Consider the following 22,675-nt stretch of genomic DNA (forward strand, 5'->3'; position numbering starts at 1 on the left):
CGAAAAACAACAAAGGAAACTTTGGGCCAACCCAGTACTTGCCTCAGGCCCCAGTTAGTGATTGCTTTTTTTTCAAAGTTTCAAAGGGGCAGTGAGGGGCTTGTTCCTCTGCTGGTTTACCTGGTAACTAATGAATCCACCTGACGTCATTTCCCCCCATCCCCCTCCCTGCCTTGGAAATGAAGACTGCCACCACGTCCTGCTCACTGGGCCCATACTTGGAGGGGTGTTGCTCCAGCAACTGGCTTCAGATGTGTAAGATCCTCCATCCATTAAACTGTTGATGTCTCTGTTGTTGACTCCAGGCTCTTTCTTTGTTCTTAAAGCTGGGCAAGTGCAGGCCTTATAGACCTGTGGGATGCAGCCCAACACTGAGTTAGATCTAGATAAGGAGAAGTTTTTCACAAATAATGTAGCTAAAGGCAAAGGAGAAAAGGAAAGATATACCCATTTGAATGCAGATTTCCAAAGAATAGCAAGGAGAGAGAAAACATTCCTCAGTGATCAATGCAAAGAAATAGAGGAAAACAATAGAATGGGAAAGACTAGAGATCACTTCAAGAAAATTCTAGATACCAAGGGAACATTTCATGCAAAGATGGGCACAATAAAGGACAGAAATGATATGGATGTAACAAGCAGAAAATATTAAAAAGAGGTGGCAAGAATACACAGAAGAACTGTACAAAAAAGATCGTAATGACCCAGATAACCACAACGGTGTGATCACTCACCTAGAACCAGACATCCTGGAATGTGAAGTCAAGTGGGCCTTAGGAAGCATCACTACCAACCAAACTAGTGGAGGTGATGGAATTCCAGTGAGCTTTTTTAAATACTAAAAGATAATGCTGTGAAAGTGTTGCACTCAATATGCCAGCAAATTTGGAAAACTCAGTAGTGGCCACAGGACTGGAAAAGGTCAGTTTTCATTTCAATCCCAAAGAAAGGCAATGCCAAAGAATGTTCAAACTACCACACAATTGCACTCATTTCACACAGTAGCAAACTAATGCTCAAAATTCTCCAAGCCAGGCTTCAACAGTACATGAACCATGAATTTCCAGATGTTCAAGATGGATTTAGAAAAGGCAGAGGAACCAGAGATCAAATTGCCAACATCTGTTGGGTCATCAAAAAAGCAAGAGAGTTCCAGAAAAACATCTACTTCTGCTTTATTGACTATGCCAAAGCCTTTGACTGTGTGGATCACAACAAACTGTGGAAAATTCTTAAAGAAATGGAAATATCAGACCACTTTACCTGTCTTCTGTCTCAAGAAGTAACAGTTTACCTGTCTCAAGAAACAACAGTTAGAACTGGACATGGAACAACCAACTGGTTCCAAATTGGGAAAATCGTACATCAAGGCTGTATATTGTCACCCTGCTTATTTTACTTATATACAGAGTATATCATGTGAAATGCCAGGCTGGATGAAGAAAAAGCTGGAATCAAGATTGCCAGGAGAAATATCAATAACCTCAGATACACAGATGATACCACCCTTATGGCAGAAAGTGTAAGACGAACTAAAGAGCCTCTTGATGAAAGAGGAGAATGAAAAAGCTGGCTTAAAACTCAACATCAAAAAACTAAGATCATGGCATCTGGTCCCATCACTTCATGGCAAATAGATGGGGAAACAATGGAAACGGTGACAGAGTTTATTTTAGGGGGCTCCAAAATCACGGCAGATGGTGACTGCAGCCATGAAATTAAAAGATGCTTGCTCTTTGGAAGAAAAACTATGACCAACCTAGACAGCATATTAAAAAGCAGAAACATTGCTTTGCCTACGAGGTCTATCTAGTCAAAGCTATGGTTTTTCTAGTAGTCATGTATAAATGTGAGAGTTGGACTATAAAGAAAGCTGAGCACCAAAGAATTGATGCTTTTGAACTGTGGTGTTGGAGAAGATTCTTGAGAGTCCCTTGGACTGCAAGGAGATCCTACCAGTGCATCCTAAAGGAAATCAGTCCTGAATATTCATTGGAAGGACTGATGCTGAAGCTGAAACTCCAATACTTTGGCCACCTGATATGAAGAACTGACTCATTGGAAAAGACCCTGATGCTGAGTAAGACTGAGGGCAGGAGGAGAAGCGGATGACAGAGGATGAGATGGTTGGATGGTATCACCAACTCAATGGACATGAGTTTGAGTAATCTCTGGAAGTTGGTGATGTACAGGGAAGCCTAGGGTGCTGCAGTCCATGGGGTCACAAAGAGTTGGACACAACTGAGTGACTGAACTGAACTGAATGTAGGATCATGAAACCATCGGGCTTCCCTGGTGGCTCAGGGAGGAATCCTCCTGCAATGACGGAGATGTAGTTTCAATCCCTGAATTGGGAAAAAACCCTAGAGAAGGGAATAGCTGCCCACTCCAATATTCTTGCCTGGGAAGTCCCATGGAAAGAGGAGCCTGATGAGCTACAGTCAACAGTCAATGGGATTGCAAAGAGTCAGACACCACTGAATGAATAACAACAACAACATGAAGCTATCATTTAATTGGTTAAAGGGAGGATTGCAAAGTCTTCTTTGGGAATGGTCATTGCTCTGATTTACATCATAATTATGGATACAGTTCTTTAAAAAAAAAACCCAAGATTGCACTTTCATATGCATAAACCTGGGCGTTGGAAAATATTTTTTTCAACATAGTATTAAAGATTCTGAGATGTTGAGTAGTGAAGGATCCTGCTCAACCTCTAGCTCTGCATCTCCCCTAATCTGAATACTGAGCCCTGCTTTGAATAACTAGTTTACTGTGGAACACATCATGGAAACACTTGTTCATACTAAAGTGTGTACACTTTCAATAGTGCTCAGACGCGTCAGTTGTGGTCAACTCTTTGCAACCCCGTAAACTATAACCTGCCAGACTTCTCTGTCAATGGGAATCTATAGGCAAGAATACTGGAATGGGTTGCCATGCCCTTCTCCAGGGGATCTTCCTGACTCAGGGATCGAACCCACATCTCTTATGTCTCCTGCATCAGTAGGCAGGTTCTTTACAATAGCACCACCTGGGAAGCCCATGTACATTTTCAGGAACAACAAGAGCTCATTGACAAGGATTTGGCTCTGATAGATCCAAGGAGTTCAACCTCGTCATTAGTGTTACAGATAGTAGAAAAATAATTAATATTCAGGGATCTGAGTAGGAGGTTGTTTATGATATTTTGGGGTGGGTCCTTGAGTAATTTCTTTCTCTCTTGGAGAAAGCAGGGATATGTACATTTTGGGATAACATTTAGCTCTTGAGCCCCAAGACACAGTAGGGTGAATGTGAAGCCTCAGGCTCTGGCATGTTGTGTCTGTGGCCAGGGCTCCTTCTCCTCAAGACAGTGCTCCAGCTCCTGCAGGTACTTGCGGGTAGACAACACTCTCCTTGGTGGTTCTGGGGGCTGCCATATTGGCAAAAGAACCTCAAGTCTAAGGCAGGGCCACATAGTCTTCTTGCAGTTCATTTCTTTACTTTTTTCTTTTGTTTCCTCCCTGTAGCATGCAGGATTTTAGTTCCCCCACCAACATGGATTGAACCTATACCTTCTGCAGTGGAAGTTCAGAGTCTTAATCACTGGATCACCAGGAAAGTCCCTCATTTCATTCTCGATGCTCAGATGTTGAAGCGTCACCATTGGAAAGGCTTTTGCAACTGGCATTTCTAACTCCTAGAATTGATTCTCTGGCAGAATACAAAAAAATATTTTTTTTCAGCGGACGCAGTACCAGCACAGTTTTGTACACAATACAAATACATCAATAAAGCATGGAAAATGCATGAATCCCATTGGTGTTTATTTTTAGTTTGGTGAGCCTGAATGTACTCTCACATTTGTTTTTCTCTCCTTTATAGGATCTGTCAAGGAGGCTTCCCTGGTGGCTCAGAAGGTAAAGAGTCTGTCTGCAATCCAGGAGACTGGGGTTCAATCCCTGGGTTGGGAAGATCCCCTGGAGAAGGAAATGGCAACCCACTCCAGTATTTTTGCATGGAAAATCCCATGAATGGAAGAGCCCGGTGGGTTCAGTCAACTGGGTCCCAAAGAGTCAGACACAACTGAGCGACTAACACACAAGGTGTTTTACATTACCTTACCCTCTTGTCTGGGCTTCCCTGGTGGCTCAGTGGTAAAGAATCTGCCTGCCAATGCAGGAGACACAGGTTAGATCCCTGGGTCAGAAAGATCCCCTGGAGGAAGAAAGGGCAACTCACTTCTGCATTCTTGTCTGGCAAATCCCATGGACAGAGAAGCCTGATGGGTTGTAGTCCATGGGATCACAGAAGAGTTCGACACGACTTAGCAAATCAACAGCAACAACAATATAGACATCCTGTCCATATGTGCATTTGGTAATGTAGGAGACTTTCTTTACTGAAGGCTTGAGAAGAAGACAGATGAACATTTTGGAAATGTGACCTCAAGTTGAGTGTTACCATATCCTTTTTTTTTTTTTTCGCTTCGCCAAGGGGCATGCAGGATCCTAGTACCCTGACCAGGCATTGGACCCCCATGCCCGTTGCAGTGGAAGTTCGTAGTCTCAATGACTGGACTGTCAGGAAAGTCCCAAGGTATCTCCCTTCTTAAAATATGCTGGAGGCACCCCAACTTAGAATTTTCACTGGTTTCTCCCCACAGAATTTTCTGCTGTATTCCATCTTTTTGGCTCTTTCCTCCCTCTTTCCTTTTTCTTCCTTTCCATCTAATTAATTAATTAATTTTTATTTTGACTGTGCCGAGTTTTCCTTGTGATGTATGGGCCCTTTGTTGTGGCTCGTGGGGGTTCAGTAGTTGTGGCATGCCCGCTTCATTGCCCTGCAGCCTGTGTGATCTTAGGTCTCCAATCAGGTATCAAATTTGTGTCCTCTGCATCAAAAGTCAGATTCTTAACCGCTAGACAACCAGGGAAGTCCCTCCCTATCCCTTTTCCTGCTTTGCTGTTTTCCTGTCTAGAGAAGCCCTACATACTATGCTTATTTTCTCATGCAGGGCAATTTAAACCATTTGATTGGTGATAGGGCTCCTGATGATATTCATGCCCTTTGGTTTTTCCTCTTTGCCTTCAAATGACTCATTTCCTCTGCCCAGCCCCAAGACAGATCCTCTCTCAGAAAAGCAGGTAATAACATCTTTATCTCAATACACTTTGTTTTGCATTTGCAATTTTCAGTTCAATACTAAAAGAAATATGCAATAATCCTTTTCCAAAAATCACAATTTTACTGAACTTTAGATGACAGTCTTTTTTGCTGTTGCAAAAGGGACATATATAATGCAGTAAGTTCCCTGCACATGAACCTTCAAGTTGTGAACTTTCAAAGATATGACTGTTCGCATGTCTAATCATGTACATTCGTCCATGTGTCTGGAGTACATTGTCAAGTGTATGCGTCTCTTGACATGTGGTTATGCTTTACTGTAAAGTACTGTATAGAGTCCTGGAGAAGGAAATGGTAAGCCACTCCAATATTTTTGCCTGGAGAATTCCATGGACAGAGGAGCCTGGCTGGCAACAGTCCGTGGGATCGAAAAGAGTCAGACATGACTGAAAGATTAAGACACACACACGCAGACACACTGCATAGAAGACAAGAGTGTAGTATCTTTATTTCCAGCCTAGGCTGTCTGGAAGCAAGTGTAAAGCAGCGGTGGTGTAAACAGTACTACTGTACTTTCCAAAGAACTATATACTATAAGATTAAAAAATGTTTATTTTTTCCACGTTTGTTTTTTATGTGTTATTTGTGTGAAAAGTTTTATAAACCTATTACTGTACAATACTGTATAGCCGGTTGTGTTAGCTGGGTACCTAGGCTAACTTTGTTGGACTTAACGAACAAATCTGGCTTACTTCCAAATGCACTCTTCGTATGTAGGGGACTTACTGTATTTAATATTACAAACTGTGACTCATCTGTGTCATCATTCTCTAGAAAACTTTTTCTGCCAGCTGTCTTCCCTCAGAACAGGGTTAAACCAATGTTTGTCACCTGCCTTAGAGGATCTTACAGGCTAACTCTAACGTAAGATCTTAATGTAATGGGGAGGCTGAGCTTTGCAGCAAGAAAGACTCAGCAGTTACATTGGCTCTGAGACGTCTACTCGTCTCCTAAACACATGGCTTACCTGGATTGAAGCATAGAAACTGGCATACTTCAGCTGGAAATTTTCACCCTGATACCCTCAGGATTTGGTACTGCGTGGGAATAAACACCTTTAGGTTTATCTAAAAATTTGTATTATATCAAGATAGAAGTTGCTGTACTGAGGCATTATCAAACAAAACCTGGTTCATTTCAAACAGTTTTGAAAGACCCTTAAATTGATTAAGAGGCTTTAGGTGGGAGGACTTTCCTGGTGGTCCACTGGCTAAGATTCTACACTCCTGATGCAGGGGGCCTGGGTTCAATCCCTGGTAAGGGAACTAAGATCCCACGTGCCATAACTAAGAATTCACATGCCACAACTAAAGATCCTTTGTGCCGCAACTAAGACCTGGCACAGCTGAATAAATAAATAAAATAAATACTTTTAAAAATTGGAGGGACAGTGGATACATGTATATGTATGGCCAAGTCCCCTTGCTGTCCACCTGAAACTATCACAACAGTTAATGAGCTATGTGAAAGTGTTAGTCACTCAGTTGTGTCCAACTCTTTGCGACCCCATGGACTATAGCCCTCAAGGCTCCTGTCCATGGGATTTTCCAGGCAGAACAGCAGGAACTGTTCCCTTCTCCAAGGGATCTTTCCGACCCAGAGACTGAATCTGGGTCTCTGGCATTGCCAGCAGATTCTTTACTGTCTGAACCACCAGGGAAGCCTTAATGAGCTATAGTTCACATAAAATAAAAAGTTAAAAAGAAACAGCTAATTCTGATTCTATTTAAGGTCCTTCATGACATACCCTTCCTTTACATGTACATACACACCAAGCATTCCTTCCTTACTCATAATTTGGCTTGTTCCTTTGCCAGGTAAACCAACTTTTAATGGACTTAGAAAAGCACATTTGAGTAGTGGAAAAGTACTTTTTCACCTTTATACAGCTATGAGAATAACCATTATAATTATCTGTCCATCATCCACACAGTTTTTTTAAAATGAACACTGTATCGAGTGGGATGGGGCTTCCCAGGTGGCAGAGTGCTATTGGTCAGTGAAGTAAATGTGGGTCCCATCCCTCAGCTAGAAAGATCCCTGGAGGAGGAAATGGTAACCTACTCCAGCATTCTTGCCTAGAAAATCCCATAGACAGGGAAGCCTGGTGGGCTGCAGTCCATGGGGTTGCAGAGTCTGAAACCATGGAGCATACTTATCTACAAACACCCAGCTGTAGGCTCATAAGTAAATCACACTCACATATTATATTCTGAAAGAAAGTTCTTAACTTATAAATATGTTTTAAAAAGCTGATTTTTATATACACACGTATATGTATTTTTATAAGTAAAAATCATTGCTGTTGTATATTAGCAATGAGATACAACTTAAATAATAGAGCAGATGTTTTTCTAAAGAACCTTGTTCCAATCTAATTCAGATTCATTTTTTAAAGTAAACTAAAAAATATTCAAAATTAAATGAATAAAATTGCTTAGCAAGTGGGGAAATGTACTAAACTTTAATTCAAAATTCCAAGACCAACTGAATCAGGGCCTAATACATAGAACAACCTAATAAATGTATTTTGGATAAAGATTTGCAGACACAAACTTATCACAGTGAAAAGGCTAGCAAATGCTAAGGATAACAAACTGGAAACCCTTGGAATACATTCCTATCAAAACTGTCTGTTGTAGCTAAGTATCTTTCTATACCAGGGCTTCCCTAGGGCCTCAGATGGCAAAGAATCTGCTTGAAATGCAGGAGACCTGGGTTCAGTCCCTGGGTCAGGAAGATCCCCTGGAGAAGGGAATGGTTACCCACTCCAGTATTCTTGCCTGGAGAACCCCATGGACAGAGGAGCCTGGTGGGCTACAGTCCCTGGGGTCACAAAGAGTCAGACATGACTGAGTGACTAACACAACACAACAGTCTTCCTATACCACAGAAAGCATTCCTGTTTGTATATGCAAAATTTCATAGACTGAGCACTTTCTTTCTGTTCCACTAAAATTCACCAGAAAATAGTAAAATTATTTATTGTCTTACTCAGGCTATTCTTTCATATGGTTCTTCTTTGATATGGGTAAGATAAACTGCTCTGAAATGAATCACCCAATTTCCAAAGTATGCAGGAAATTTAACATAAAGAGATAGGTCACAGCTGATTGATAGTTTGCTTAATTGTATCTCTATATGAGAGAGCATGAATTCTCTGAGAGTTCAGGGTAGAAAAATACATCTTTCACTCCCATCTCTTTTCTAAAGAGTTATTTTTTGTCTGTAATGTCACAAACCCAGTTCTCTTCCATGAAACTATGAGAGTCAGAGATGTATTTGAATTTCTATTAATGGCTTGTATAGCTGGCCATGAGCCTGGTCCCTCTAAACAGGATAGATAGAGGTTTATCATCATTCCCCATACAGAAAACAGTGGCATTCTCTCCTGGATAAAACAAAATTTCTAAGGGCTAAACATTTCAGAATTTAAGGAATTAGACCTATTTATTTCACAGGCACTTATTGAGAGCTTACTATGTTCCAAGTCCTGCTAGGGGATTAGGGAGCCTCTCATTAAAAAAAAAATTTCTTAAAAAAAAATTTTGGCCACACTGAGAGCCACGTGGGGTCTTATTTCCCTAACCAAGTGTGGAACCTGTGCCCTCTGCATTGGAAGCACCAAGTCTTAATCACTGGACCACCGGGGAGGTCCCCAGAGAGCTTATCATTTCGATAGGGAGAGAGCCCACATACAATTACAACCTAGTGAGTGAGTGAAAATGTAGAGTTGTGCACAGATTGTTTAGGGAACAATCAGAAGAGAAGATTTGCCCAGCCTGGGTAGGGGTTAACGAAGTTTTTCCAGAAAGGAAGTTGCCTAAGCTGAGTCCTAGAGGAGTTCAATAGGAAAACAGAGTTGAATGTGGAGGGGAAATTCATTCTGGATAAGAATCCAATCAATGCTTGCGAAACAGAGCTGGAGCAGAGAATCCAGACTGAGTTGAACAGTCAGGATTGTCTAGGCGCTTCTGATAAGCTAACACGGGTGGGACAAGCCTCCTGTAAGTCAGTTTAAAAGATGGATTCATGAAGTTTTTTTTGCGGGGAGGACCTTGAATCAGGGAGTTTGCTAACATGGGACAAATGCGTGTGTGTGTGAAACATGTTATCAGCCTTCCTCTCCAGCACACGTGCACATTTACGCTCTATAGAGAAAAGGGCTGCCCGGGGTGAATGAGCTCTTTCAAGATTCCCCAGTGACAAGGTCAGGACCTTGAGGGTAGCATCCGAATTCCTTAGTATGCCATTCAAGGCCACTGATGATCTTGTCCTACTAACCTCAGCTTCCAGCCTGAACATCGGCCATTTTTTTTTTCTTTTGTTCCATGCTTATTGAATTATCCAGGTTCAGAATTTGGCAAACCCTGGCCCTGTTTTTGTAAATAAAGTTTTATAGGACCATACTCATTCTTTTTCATATTGCCTTTGGCTGCTTCTGTGCTCCAGTGGCAGAGCTGAGTAGTTACAACTGAGAACAGATGGCCCCCAAGCCTAGAATATTCACTGTCAGGCTCTTTACAGAAACAGTTTGTTAACCCTTGCTCTAATTCCCTGAATGTGCCAGCCTCTCTATCTTTTTAAAATATTTATTTGGCTGCACTGGGTCTTAGTTGCAGCATTCAGGATCTTCAGTTACAGGATGCAAACTCTCAGTTGCGGCATGTGGGATTGAGTTCCCTGACTGAGGATCAAACCCCAGTCCTCTGCATTAGGAGTGCGGAGTCTCAGCCACTGGACCACCAGGGAAAGCCCAGCTTCTCTCTTGTCTCCTAATCACTGTTCCTGTTCATGCCATTCTTTTGCTTAGAATGCCCTTCCCCAATCTCTTCGTTATTTGACTAAATCCTGTCTGACTTAGCATCTCAGCTGAGGAACCACCTTCTGGGAAAACTTCTCTGACTTTCCATCTCTGGTCTAGTAAAGATGTTATTCTAATGTTCTTGTGCTTGCATAACACCCTGGGCTTATCTATATCTGAACACTTAGAAAATTGTATTAACTGCTTCCTTTGCTTGCTCTGTAAACTCTAAGGCCCTTGAGGGAAGCAATATAGTATCTGTAAGACCAAAGCATAGAACTTGGGACGAAATAAGCCCTCAAAAGATGTTTTCTTAATGCTTATTTAAGTGGAAAGTTTGTTGATACCGTGTCCCCAGTTACCTATTCATTTACATAAACTGATATTTGCATATGTTTCCAAAATGCTACCATCTCTATATTTCAAATGTTGGAGATGTGTTTTAACAGGGACGGTTTGCTGAATAATTTGTCAAGTCTGCTGCTGCTTCTAACTTTTCTTTTGTAAGGTTTTCTCCATGTAAAACTTTCGGCTCCATCTTTCCTGATCAAGGCTATGGATTTCCTATTATGTTTTGGATATTATCCTAGCTCTCCAGACTTCCCAGAGTACAGATATTTTCCTTAACCCATTTAATGCTCAATGGCTTGAGATGGAATTGAGTCATTTTTCTCCCAAGCTATGTTGTTGCAATCAAGCGTCTTTCAAGTTTCTTAATCTTTTCATAGTCTCAAAAGAAGACAAAAAGTAGAAAAGTATTAATATATTTCTTTTCTGGATTTGGGCTAAGGGCAATATGTCCCAAGCTTTGGGCTTTTTTTTGTTGTTTGTTTTGTTTTGTTTGCTTATTCACTTTTTTGAACTTTTTACTTTGTATAACTGATTAACAATGTTGTGATAGTTTCAGGTGCATAGCAAAGGGACTCAGCAAAACATATACATGTATGCATTCTTCCCCAAATCCCCCTTGCATCCAGGCTGCCACATAACCTTGAGCAGAGTTCCTTGTGCTGCCCAAGAGATCCTTGTTTGCTTATTCATTTTGTTTTTTAATTGTTGATAAAGACCAACTTCAATTTTTTTAAGACTTTGATCATACAATCAAGCTGAAGATGTTTAATTGTTTACAATCTTACAGCAGGGGCACTCAGGATCTATACTATAAACTGCACAAGGGGAAGTGCATCAAAGATCACTACTTGGGGAATTCTCCTAGGCTAAGATGAGAACAGAGACAACCAGTTTGAAATTCATGTGAGGAATTGATGATTTTGGGTAAGATGTAGTGAATTTAGACCTTCATTTTACTTAGGAAGCTCCAAGTCCAACTCATCGTTCTGATTTTCTGCGTGAGACTGAAATTCACTTATTGGAATTTATAGCAAGGCTTCAAGGCATCAAGGCTACTATATCCATTCATCCTAGAGAAGAGCAGACTTTTATTTCCAAAGAGGACTCTTTCCCTCTCTTTAACACAATACTCACAGCACTAAGGATTCCCGGGGAGACACTTCGGTCCTGAGATGTGTCCTTGTCCACAAGCAGACTGAAAGAAATGGAGAAACTGGTCTTAAAGGCAGTCTAATTGGATCAGAAAAGTTTCCTTCTTCTTTTGCACAAGGAAAATGAATCATTCTGGGATTTAAGGCAAATGCTGTTATGCATCACTGAATTCTATTCATAAAGATTTTAAGAAATGGCGAGACTTCTGTAGCATAGGGAATTGTATTGAAAATGATTAGTAGATCAGTTCACACTGATCTAGGTCAAGAGTTCCTCTCTGAATATAATGATTTGTTACTGGGGTAATTTTATTGATTCCTCTGGGACATCAGTCTCCAGGGATGTGCTTCACAGACTCCCAGGAGGAAAAGGAGGACTCACTAAAAGTTTATTTGTAAATCAAGCTGAGGAATTTGCAGTTTTCTAAATCCTAAATGGTACTAGTCATCCCTATATTCCTGAAGTAATTAATCAAGGTCTAGGAAGCAATGATGTTACTTGTTTTAGATCTTGAATTTATCTATTTCTCCAAGAAGAGAGATCAGTGGTCTCTTAGCAACTAAATGAGATCCTCTGATGAACTGAATTAAGCCTCTTTTATTTTATTGCATACTAAACTAGTGAATTAGTTGGAGAAGGCAATGGCACCCCACTCCAGTACTCTTGCCTGGAAAATCCCATGGACGGAGGAGCCTGGTGGGCTGCAGTCCATGGGGTCGCGAAGAGTCGGACATGACTGAGCGACTTCACTTTGAATTTTCACTTTCATGCATTGGAGAAGGAAATGGCAACCTACTCCAGTATTCTTGCCTAGAGAGTCCCAGGGATGGGGGAGCCTGGTGGGCTGCCGTCTATGGGGTCGCACAGAGTCAGACATGACTGAAGCGACTTAGCAGCAGCAGCAGGAAATATGATTAATAATATAAAAAATGGCCAGGTGTTAAGAAATGCAAGAGTAAGAGAACTATATTTGATTTTCTTATGAACCATCTTATGGTGATAAGTGAAAAGACAAGACCTTAAATTGTTGAGGGAAAGTTGATGGAAATAGCATGTATATTGCTGATTGTTGGAGGAGACTATAAAAAGAGGAAAATAGGGTTGGAATTATAACCTAAAAAATCTTTAATGAGGTATAATTTACATAGAATAAAATCCAGTCATTTTAAATATGCCATTTAATGAATTTTGGCAGATGTAGATGCCTATTTGGGTTTCCCAGGTGGCTCAGTGGTAAATAATCTCTTGCGATGCAGGAGAGGCGGGTTCAATCCCTAGGTAAGGAAGATCCCTTGGAGGAGGAAATGGCAACCCACTCCAGTATTCTTTCCTGGACAATCCCATGGACAGAGGAGCCAGGTGGGCTGCAGTCCATGGGGTCAAATTTTGGTTTTTCTGATGGCTCAGATAGTAAAAGAATCTGCCTGCAATGCAGGAGATCCAGGTTCAGTCCCTGGGTCGGGAAGATCCCCTGGAGAAGGGAAAGGCAACCCACTCCAGTAATCTTGTCTGGGAAATCCCATGGACGGAGGAAACTAGCTGGCTGCAGTTCTTGGGGTCACAAAGAGTGGGACACGACTGAGTGATTAACACTAGTATGTGCCTATTACCACTTCTATTAAGATTTAGAAAGTTCAAAGCACTCCAAAAAGTTCCATTGTGCCCATTTGCAGTTGGTCTAATTCAACGCTCTGTTATACCACAATCACTTACCTGATTTCTATATCTATAGATTTCTTGACTCTTATGGTTTTATATTAATGAAATCATATAGTATATATACTCTTTTGTGTTTGGATGCTTTAACTTAGCAAACTACCTTTGAGATTCATCTATATTTTTGAACATAAAAAGTTCATTCCTTCTAATTGCTGAGTAGTATTCCACTGGATGACTATCTTTTGCATGTGTGTGTGTGTGTGTGTGTGTGTGTGTGTGTATAGTGAGGAGGTGGGGTATGGATTTTAGTTGCTTGACCAAGGATTGAACCTGAGCCCTCAATTATGAAAGTGCAAAGTCCTAACCACTGGACCACCAAGGAATTTCATATATCACACCTTTTAAATTCACTTATTAGTTGATGAACTTTTGAGTAGTTTCAGTTTTATTATAAATAAAGTTGTGGTGAATAGTCATGTTTATTTAACCTATATGCAGAGTACATCATGTGAAATGCCAGGCTGGATGAAGCACAAGCTGGAATCAAGATTGCCAAGAGAAATATCAATAATCTCAGATATGGAGATGACACCACCCTTGTGGCAGAAAGCAAAGAGGAGCTAAATAGCTTCTTGATGAAAGTGAAAGATGAGAGTGAAAAAGTTGGGTTAAAACTTAACATTCAAAAAATGAAGGTCGTAGCATCCAGTCCCATCATTTCATGGCAAATAGATGGAGAAACAATGGAAACTGTCACACTTTATTTTGGGGGACTCCAAAATCACTGCAGATGGTGACTGCAGCCATGAAATCAAAAGACACTTGCTCCTTGGAAGAAAAGTTATGACAAGCCTAGACAGCATATGAAAATAAGAGACATTACTTTGCCAACAAAGGTCCATCTAGTCAAAGCTATGGTTTTTCTAGTAGTCATGTACGTATTTCCAGTGAGAGTTGAACCATTAAAAAAAGCTGAGCACCGAAGAATTGATGCTTTTGAACTGTGTTGTTGGAGAAGATTCTTGAGCGTCTCCTGGACTGCAAGGAGATTAAACCAGTTAATCCTAAAGAAAATCAGTCCTGAATATTATCGGAAGGACTGATGCTGAAGCTGAAGCTCCAATACTTTGGCCACCTGATGTGAAGAACTGACTCATTGGAAAAGACCCTGATACTGGGAAAGACTGAAGGCAGGAGGAGAAGGGGACGACAGAGGATGAGATGGTTGGATGGCATCACTGACTTGATGGATATGAGTTTGAGCAAGCTCCGGGAGTTGGTGATAGACAGGGAAGCCTGGCCTGCTGCAGTCCATGGGGCCATAAAGAGTCCTACACATCTGAGTGACTGAACTGAGCTGAACACTCATGCAGGAATGTTTTGGTGAGTATATGTTTTTATTTACTTGAGGTTAATGATTAAGACAGAATTTCAAATTATGAGGTAAGTATATATTTAATTTTTAACGAAAAAGCCTACTGTTCTGCAGTGAGGTTACACTATTTTACAGTTCCATCAGCAAACGTTTGAGAGTCCCAGTGGCTCCATATTTCACCAGTATTTATTATTGTTTTTTTAAGGCATATCATAGGAGTATGGTTTTTCTTTTTATTCATTTAGTTTGCATTTCTGTGATGACTAGTGATGTTGAGCACATTTTTATATGCCTATTGACTGTTCATATACAATTTCTTATGGAGAATTAGTTTAAATCTTTTCTCTATTTAAAAGTTAAATTGATTTTCCTTTTATTATTGTCATAAAAGTTTTAAATTCTAGATATGAGTCCTTTGTCAGATGAAAAATTGAGAATATTTTTCCAGTCTCTAGCTTACTGTTGATTTTCTTTCTTTCTTTTTTTGGCTGTGCCGTGAGGCATATGGGATCTTAATTACCTTAGTTCAATCCAACTGCAGGAATCAAACCCTTGGCCTCTGTGGATGAAGTACAGAGTCTTAACCACTAGACCGCCAGAGAAGTCCACTGTTGATTTTCTTTATATTTTGATATACAGAAGTTTTAAATTTTGAGATCTAATTTATCATTTTTTCCTTCTTATGGCTGATATTATTTTTCTTTGGATTTTTCAAAAAAAACTTTGCCTACCCCAAGATTGCAAAGATTTTCTTCTATGTTTTCATTTAGATGTTGAAGTCTGTGGTCTATTTTGAGCTAATTTTAAACATTACTTGTGCTGAAGGTCTGATGGCAAATTTTTTCTCGAGCTTTGGTTTGTTTGAAATGCATTACATGTCCTTCATTTTGAAAAATATTTTTGCTGTGTAAAGAATTAAACAGTTTATTATGCTTCCCAAGTCATTTAAAGATATTGTTGCATTGTCCTTTTATTTGCATGGCTTCTAGTGAGATATCAGCAATATTATGCATATGTGTAATCTGTTTGCTTTAAATATTTTTATTATTGACTTTTGGCAATTTAATTATGATATGTATAGGTGAGTTTTCTTTTCTTTGTCTTGCTTGGTATTTGTTGAGCTTTGTGAACCAGTGAATTGATATTTTTCATTCAATTTTGAAATTTTCTTGTCACTGTCTTTTTTTTTTTTTTGTCCTCCAATTACATGTACGTTAGATTGTTCGATATTGTCCCAAAGGCCGCTGAGGGTCTATTCACTTTGTTTTTATCAATGACTTTCATCTGTCCTCTGACATATAGCTTGGATAGTTTCTATACTTAATCTTCAAATTTTATTTTTATTCTGAAGCAGTATATTAGCAATTAAACCAATCCAGTAAAATTTTGCTCCAGCTCTCTGTGCTCTTCAGTTACATTTGCCTCTTTTTTGTATTTTTCATTTCCTTCTTCATTATGTTCACATTTTAAAAAATCTTAGACCATGTTGTTGTTGTTCAGTTGCTAAGTCGTGTCCAACTCTTTGTGACCTCATGGACTGCAGCACCCCAGGCTTCCCTGTATTTCGCTATCTCTTGGAGTTTGCTAAAACTCCTGTCTTTGAGCCAGTGATGCCATCCAACCATCTCATTCTCTGTTGCCCCCTTCTCTTCCTGCTCTCAATCTTTCCCAGCATCAGTGTCTTTTCCAATGAGTCAGCTCTTTGTGTCAGGTGGTCAAAGTGTTAGCATCAGTCCTTTCAATGAATATTCAGAGTTGATTTTCTTTAGGATTGACAGGTTTGATCTCCTTTCTGTACAAGGGACCCTCAAGAGTCTTCTTCAGCGTCACAGTTCAAAAGCATCAATTCTTTGGCATTCAGCCTTCTTTATGGTCCAACTCTCACATCCATACATGACTTCTGAAAAAAACGTATCTTTGACTATATGAACCTTTGTTAGCAAAGTGATGTCTCTGCTTTTTAATATGCTGTCTAGGTTTGCCATGGGGGCTTCCCTGATAGCTTAGTTGGTAAAGAATCTGCCTGCAATGCAGGAGACCCTGGTTTGATTCCTGGGTTGGGAAGATCTGCTGGAGAAGGGATCAGCTACCCACACCAGTATTTTGGCCTAGACAATTCCATGAACTGTATAGTCCATGGGGTCAACAAAGAGTCGGACATGACTGAGCGGCTTTCAGTAGGTTTGTCCTAACTTTTCTTCTAAGGAGCAAGCGTCTTTCATTTTGTGGCCGCAGTCACTGTCTGCAGTGATTTTGGAGACCAAGAAAGAAAATCTGTTGCTGTTTCCACATTTTCCCCAGCTATTTGCCATGAAGTGATGGGATTGAATGCCATCATCTTAGATTTTTGAATGTTGAGTTTTAAGCCAGCTTTTTCATTCTCCTCTTTCTCCCTCATCAAGAGGTTCTTTAGTTCCTCTTCACTTTCTGCCATTAGGCTGGTATCATCTATGTATCTGAGACTGTTGATATTTCTCCTGACAATCTTGATTCCAGCTTGTGAGTCATCCAGCCTGGCTTTTTGCATGATGTACTTTGCATGTAAGTTAAATAAACAAGGTGAGAGTATACAGCCTTGAGTATTTCTCTTATAGTTTTTCTTTGCCTGGGCTTGTGGAGCTTCAGCCTAGGCACACACATACAGGTTATTATTTTCAGCTATAAACTACAAAACACTCCTATGCAGATATCTGAAGATTTTTCTTTACATAGATACTTCCTTTTTTTTGTACTCTCTTCCTTAGCTGCTTCAGCCTCCTTTAACCCTGAACTTTGTCTCTTTACTTCAGTGATACTGCTATATCCTGCCTGGGTTTGCCCTCTGTACACTGGTTGCTGATAAACACCTCCAGGTGGAGAACCCTGGCTCCACTATGAGTCCACTAATCAATCTTCCTTGTCTTACAGATCGAATATCCTTGATTTCTTTATGTCCAGTGTCTGAAAATAGGTGTTTCATATATTTTGTCTAACTTTCCTTGAGTGTTTTTGATGGGATGGTTAGTCTAGTCGAGTTACTTTGTATGGTTATTTATTGAATTCTTCCAAAAATTAAGAAAAGAATTTCTTTATTTGGCTACACTGGGTCTTAGTTGTGGCATGGCATGTGAGATCTAGTTCCCTGACCAGGGATGGAACCCAGGCCCCCTACTTTGGGAATACAGAGTCTTAGCCACTGGACCACCAGGGAAGTCCTGAATTCTTCCAAAATTTATTGAATGGAAACTGGAAAGTGCAGTGATCTCCAAGAGATAATTTATTCAGAATTGGAGAGATTTAAGAGAGTTCAAAAGCAAGTAAGACAGCACTAGGAGGGGAGAAGATGGTGATTTTAGAGAAGGATGTTATGTAGCAGGAGTCAAAAGAAGAATCACATAAGCTATTTATGTGTGCAGTTATTTTATTGCTAGTATTATTGATATTCTTTACCTGTCATTTCTCAGAGTATCCTTGATCAAATATTCTGCTCTCTTTGGCAACTGCACCTCGCTTCCCTCTGTCTAATGAACTCCTTTTCCTCTTCTTTAAGAAAGCACAATTCTCTACCTTAATAAAACATTGGTCACTGAGCTATCTTGGATGTATTTTATTGTACACTTTCTTAACTAATATGTATTTTAGTGTCCTGAGATTTGGTTTCCACTTCAAAATTTTAGTGAATTTATATATTATACCTAAGACTGTTCTTTTAAATAATTTTTATTTTATTTATTTTTGGCTGTGCTGAATCTTCATTGCGGTGCAGGCTTTTCTCTAGTTGTGACGAGAGGGGGCTACTCTTCATTGTGGTGCGTGGGCTCATTGCAGTTGCTTCTTTTGTTACAGAGCATGGGCTGTAGAGCACGAGGGCCTCAGTAGTTGTGGCTTCCGGCTCTAGAGATCAGGCCCAACAGTTGTAGCACATGGGCTTGGTTGCTCTACAGCACGTCGGATCTTCCCCCATCAGGGGTTGAACCCATGTCTCCCGCACTGGCGGGTGAATTCTTCACCGCTGAGCCACCAGCGAAACCCCCTTACGGCATTCTTAAGTGTTCTTATTACCTGTCAAACCCAAAAGGATTTTCTTAGTGCTCATTAAAAAGAAAATCAATCTGTATTAATCAATACCACTGACTGCTTCCTTTTTGGAACTCTTCCCTCCTGTACACACTCTCATCTTCTTGGTTTCTTTCTTCCTCCTTCACCTTGTCTTCTTAAGGGGAGAACCTCAGTTTTTCTTAACCTATTCTTTCTTCTGAGCAGTAAGTCCCAATAATGACCAAAACATATTCAGTTAGATAACTTAAGTGAGAATTCTTTTGATCCTTGTGTGGAATAAAGTAATGACACCCTATTGATCTCATCTACATGTTTTGTTTAGGCCCTCCTTTTGGTTTGTAGTATTCAGCAAACTTGTCATCTATCTTTCAAATTTTGGATATTTAAATTAGATTTCTAGATCATATATCTTGATGTAATTTAGGTCTGTGAGCTGCAGTGGGAAGCAACTTAAAGTCCATTCACAATTGAATATTTAGAAATATATCTGGGAGCTAAGGTGGTCCATCAATGAATTACAGAAAAGCAGTCTGTAAATTCTCAGAGAAAACTTACCATGTATAGGAAATCTGGTAAGGTAGGAGTACTTTATCAGTGGGAAATCTTTAGAGAATACAGTGATGTTCCAAGTGCAGGATGGAACGAGGCTTGTCCCCTGGCCCCACCCAGTCATTCTTCCCTTGCCCTCATCGTGTTCTCTCCTTGAGCGCTTGAGTGCTTGGGAAATGAGAGGACCAGGGTTAAATGGAAAACTTTGTTATGGGAGAACCAAATAGCCCTAGGAGTTTTTTCTAGGAATTGTTGGGGAACAAAAATATTCCTTGTACCCTTTCTATGTTCTTTCAGTTCAGTTCAGTTCAGTTGCTCAGTCATGTCAGACTCTTTGTAACCCCATGGACTGCAGCACATCAGGCCTCCCTGTCCATCACCAACTCCCGGAGTTTACTCAGACTCATGTCAATTGAGTTGGTGATGCCATCCAACCATCTCATCCTCTGTCATCGCCTTTTCCTCCTGCCTTCCATCTTTCCCAGCATCAAGGTCTTTTCAAATGAGTCTGCTCTTTTCATCAGGTGCCAAAGTATTAGACTTTCAGCTTCAATATCAGTCCTTCTAATGAACACTCAGCACTGATCTCCTTTAGGATGGACTGGTTGGGTCTCCTTGGAGTCCAAGAGACTCTCAAGAGTCTTCTCCAAAACCACAGTTCAAAAGCAGCAATTCTTTGGCACTCAGCTTTCTTTATAGTCCAACTCTCACATCCATACATGACTACTGGAAAAACCACTGCTTTCTAGGTGTTTTGAATGGTCTAGTAGTCAAATTGATAGAAGAGAGAAAAACAACCAGAAGTTTAATGACATGTATACCCTCTGTATACATGGGAGAGGTTCAGGACACTGAATAATGAAAGTCGCTCAGTCTTGTCCAACTCTTTATGACTCCATGGACTGTACAGTCCATGGAATTATCCAGGATAAAATACTGGAGTGGATAGTTGTTCCCTTCTCCAGGGGATCTTCCCAACCCAGGGATCAAACCCAGGTCTCCCACATTGCAGGCAGACTCTTTACCAGCTGAGCCACCAGGGAAGCCCAAGAATTCTGGAGTGGGTAGCCTATTCCTTCTCCAGCAGATCTTCCTGACCCAGGAATCAAACTGGGGTCTCCTGCATTGCAGGCAGATTCTTTACCAGCTGAGCTACTAGGGAAGCCTGTTAATTCACCAAAATGGCCAGAGCTACCACCATAAATACCATCTTCAGCTAAACACAAAAGATGTTAAGGGGAGCCAGTTAAGGGAGGTTACCAGTGGCTCAGTGGTAAAGAATCTGCCAGCAGTTCAAGAGACTGCTTGCAATGCAGAAGACTCGGGTTTGATCCCTGGGTAAGGAAGATCCCCTGGAGAAGGAAATGGCAACCCACTCCAGTATTCTTGCCTGGGAAATCCCAAGGACAAAGGAGCCTGGTGGACTACAGTCCATGGGGTTGTAAAGAGTCAGAAAAGACTGACTCAGAAGAGACTCAGTGACTGAGCATACACGAATGTAGGCCTTCCTGCCAGCTTCTGGACCCAGAACTCTTTCTCAATGATGTGGGAGCCATCTTTTTGAAATGTAAACAGCAAGCAATATAGGGCTCTATCTATCTCACAGTTCCTGTGGGAGGGTAGAAGCCTAGCTGACTTGGGTGCTTTGCTCAAGTTGCAAAACTCTCTCTATCATAGAGATATGAGAAGTTTGTTTTTCCTCTGGATAAAGCCAATTAGCAAACACAGCTGGTCACTCCAATTACTGGATGAATCTAGGATGAACTTTGTCTTACAAAGGGTGCTGTCAAATCCTCCTACTTTGGACCTAGTTATTGTTTATCTTGAAAAAATATATGTAATGGATTGTGTTTGCCTAGTTATATGCAAGGTTGAGGTTTCTTTCTGTCTTTGCGAATTCTTAGCTGGTTGCCTGTGATATGCATCACATTCTGGATTAATGCTTATTTTCTTTAACGTTGTGTTAGTTTCTGCTGTACGACAATATGAATCAGCTATATGCAACTCTGAGTGAACTCCGGGAGCTGGTGATGGACAGGGAGGCCTGGTGTGCTGCGATTCATGGGGTCGCAAAGAGTCAGACACGACTGAGCGACTGAACTGAACTGATACGTATAAATATATCCCTTCCCTCCCAAACCTCCCTACCACCCCCTTTAATGCTTATTTAATATTGAAAGTATTTTCTTTCTCTGTTGCATTTGTGAGAGATTTTGTTTTTAATTGTATTTCCCCAAGAACGGGTAATGAAGGAGAAGTAAGATTTAAAATGTTCAGAGTCAGAAGTAAGAGCAAGATTGAGGCTGTGAAAAAACTTCTTCCCATCATTGGTCATGTGAGAAGGCGAGCAGACGGTTATCACTGATCCCCATTCAAGGCAGAAATTCCCCGCTGCTGCATGTATCCTCCACAATGCAGCGTATACTATTACAAAGGTACTGTAGACGTTTATCTTGTTTGACAGAATCATATACATTTATCCATTACAGATATGTTGTGAAGCTAAAAGTGACTTCTCTAAAACATAAATAAATTAAAAACACACTTCAGTTAACCATATTAGAGGAAATCTAAATTAATTTTCCATTTTCTTTATAGAAAATGATATTGCAAAATCACTGAATGATTAAACAGTGAAGAAGTGAAGTCGCTCAGTCATGTCCGACTCTTTGTGACCCTGTGGAGTGTAGCCTACTAGGCTCCTCCGTCCATGGGATTTTCCAGGCAAGAGTACTGGAGTGGGTTGCTATTTTCTTCTCCAGGGGAATCTTCCTGACCCAGGGATCGAACCTGGGTCTCCTGCACTGTAGGCAGGTGCTTTACCATCTGAGCCACCAGAGAAGTCACCAAAATTTTCCATTTTCTTTATAGAAAATGATATTGGAAAATCATTGAATGCTTAAAGAGTATGCAGCTAAAAATACAGCAACATCAGCTAAAGAGAGGAGCATCAGCTCATAAAATATTGTATTTTTCTGAATTATGTGATATTTATAGTATTTTTGGTTTTTAAAATAGTAATTTGTTGTGAGTTTTACCCCCTCATTTAAAATGCATATTGGGAATTCCCTGGTGGTCCAGTAGTTAGGACTCCGTGCTTTCACTGCAGGGGGCAAGGGTTCGATCCCTAGTGGGGGAACTAAGATCTTGAAAGCAGCCTGGAAGGGCCAAAATAAAATAAAATATGTATTAATTTTTCTACCTAGTCTGTATTTGTAAGGTAGTATTCTTTTTCTTAAAGATAAGACTTCCTCTATGTGCATTAGCTGCCACAAGTTTAGTCCAGTGGCTAAAAGATTAAAACATTGTCTTCCAGGAAGATGACTCATGTTAGAATTTCCTTTGAATGGGCAACCATCACTAAGAAAAAAGTTTGGTTTTTCCTAGCTCTCAAAATATGAAATACCGTCTTTTGTTTCAGAACTCAGGTGCCTCAGAACTGCTGGTAAAATTTCTGGGTTTTGAAAATAACTGCTAAGTACAAAAATGAGAAGCAGTGTATAAAATCAGAAAGGAGTTAAAAATGTTCTCAGTGTCCTTTTAAAAGTCAGACTAAGCTTTCACTACATTTAAGATTC

General features: G+C 40.4%; 1 non-coding gene across 1 annotated transcript; it reads right to left on the reverse strand.

Annotated features, from left to right (window-relative positions):
• Positions 1-21,865: 21,865 nt before the first annotated feature.
• On the reverse strand, positions 21,866-21,939 carry TRNAC-ACA (transfer RNA cysteine (anticodon ACA)). Its single transcript has one exon. It is a non-coding gene; the product is annotated as a tRNA-Cys (tRNA).
• Positions 21,940-22,675: the final 736 nt, after the last annotated feature.

This window comes from Ovis canadensis, chromosome 15 (genome assembly GCF_042477335.2).
Source record: "Ovis canadensis isolate MfBH-ARS-UI-01 breed Bighorn chromosome 15, ARS-UI_OviCan_v2, whole genome shotgun sequence".
NCBI classification, from domain to species: domain Eukaryota; kingdom Metazoa; phylum Chordata; class Mammalia; order Artiodactyla; family Bovidae; genus Ovis; species Ovis canadensis.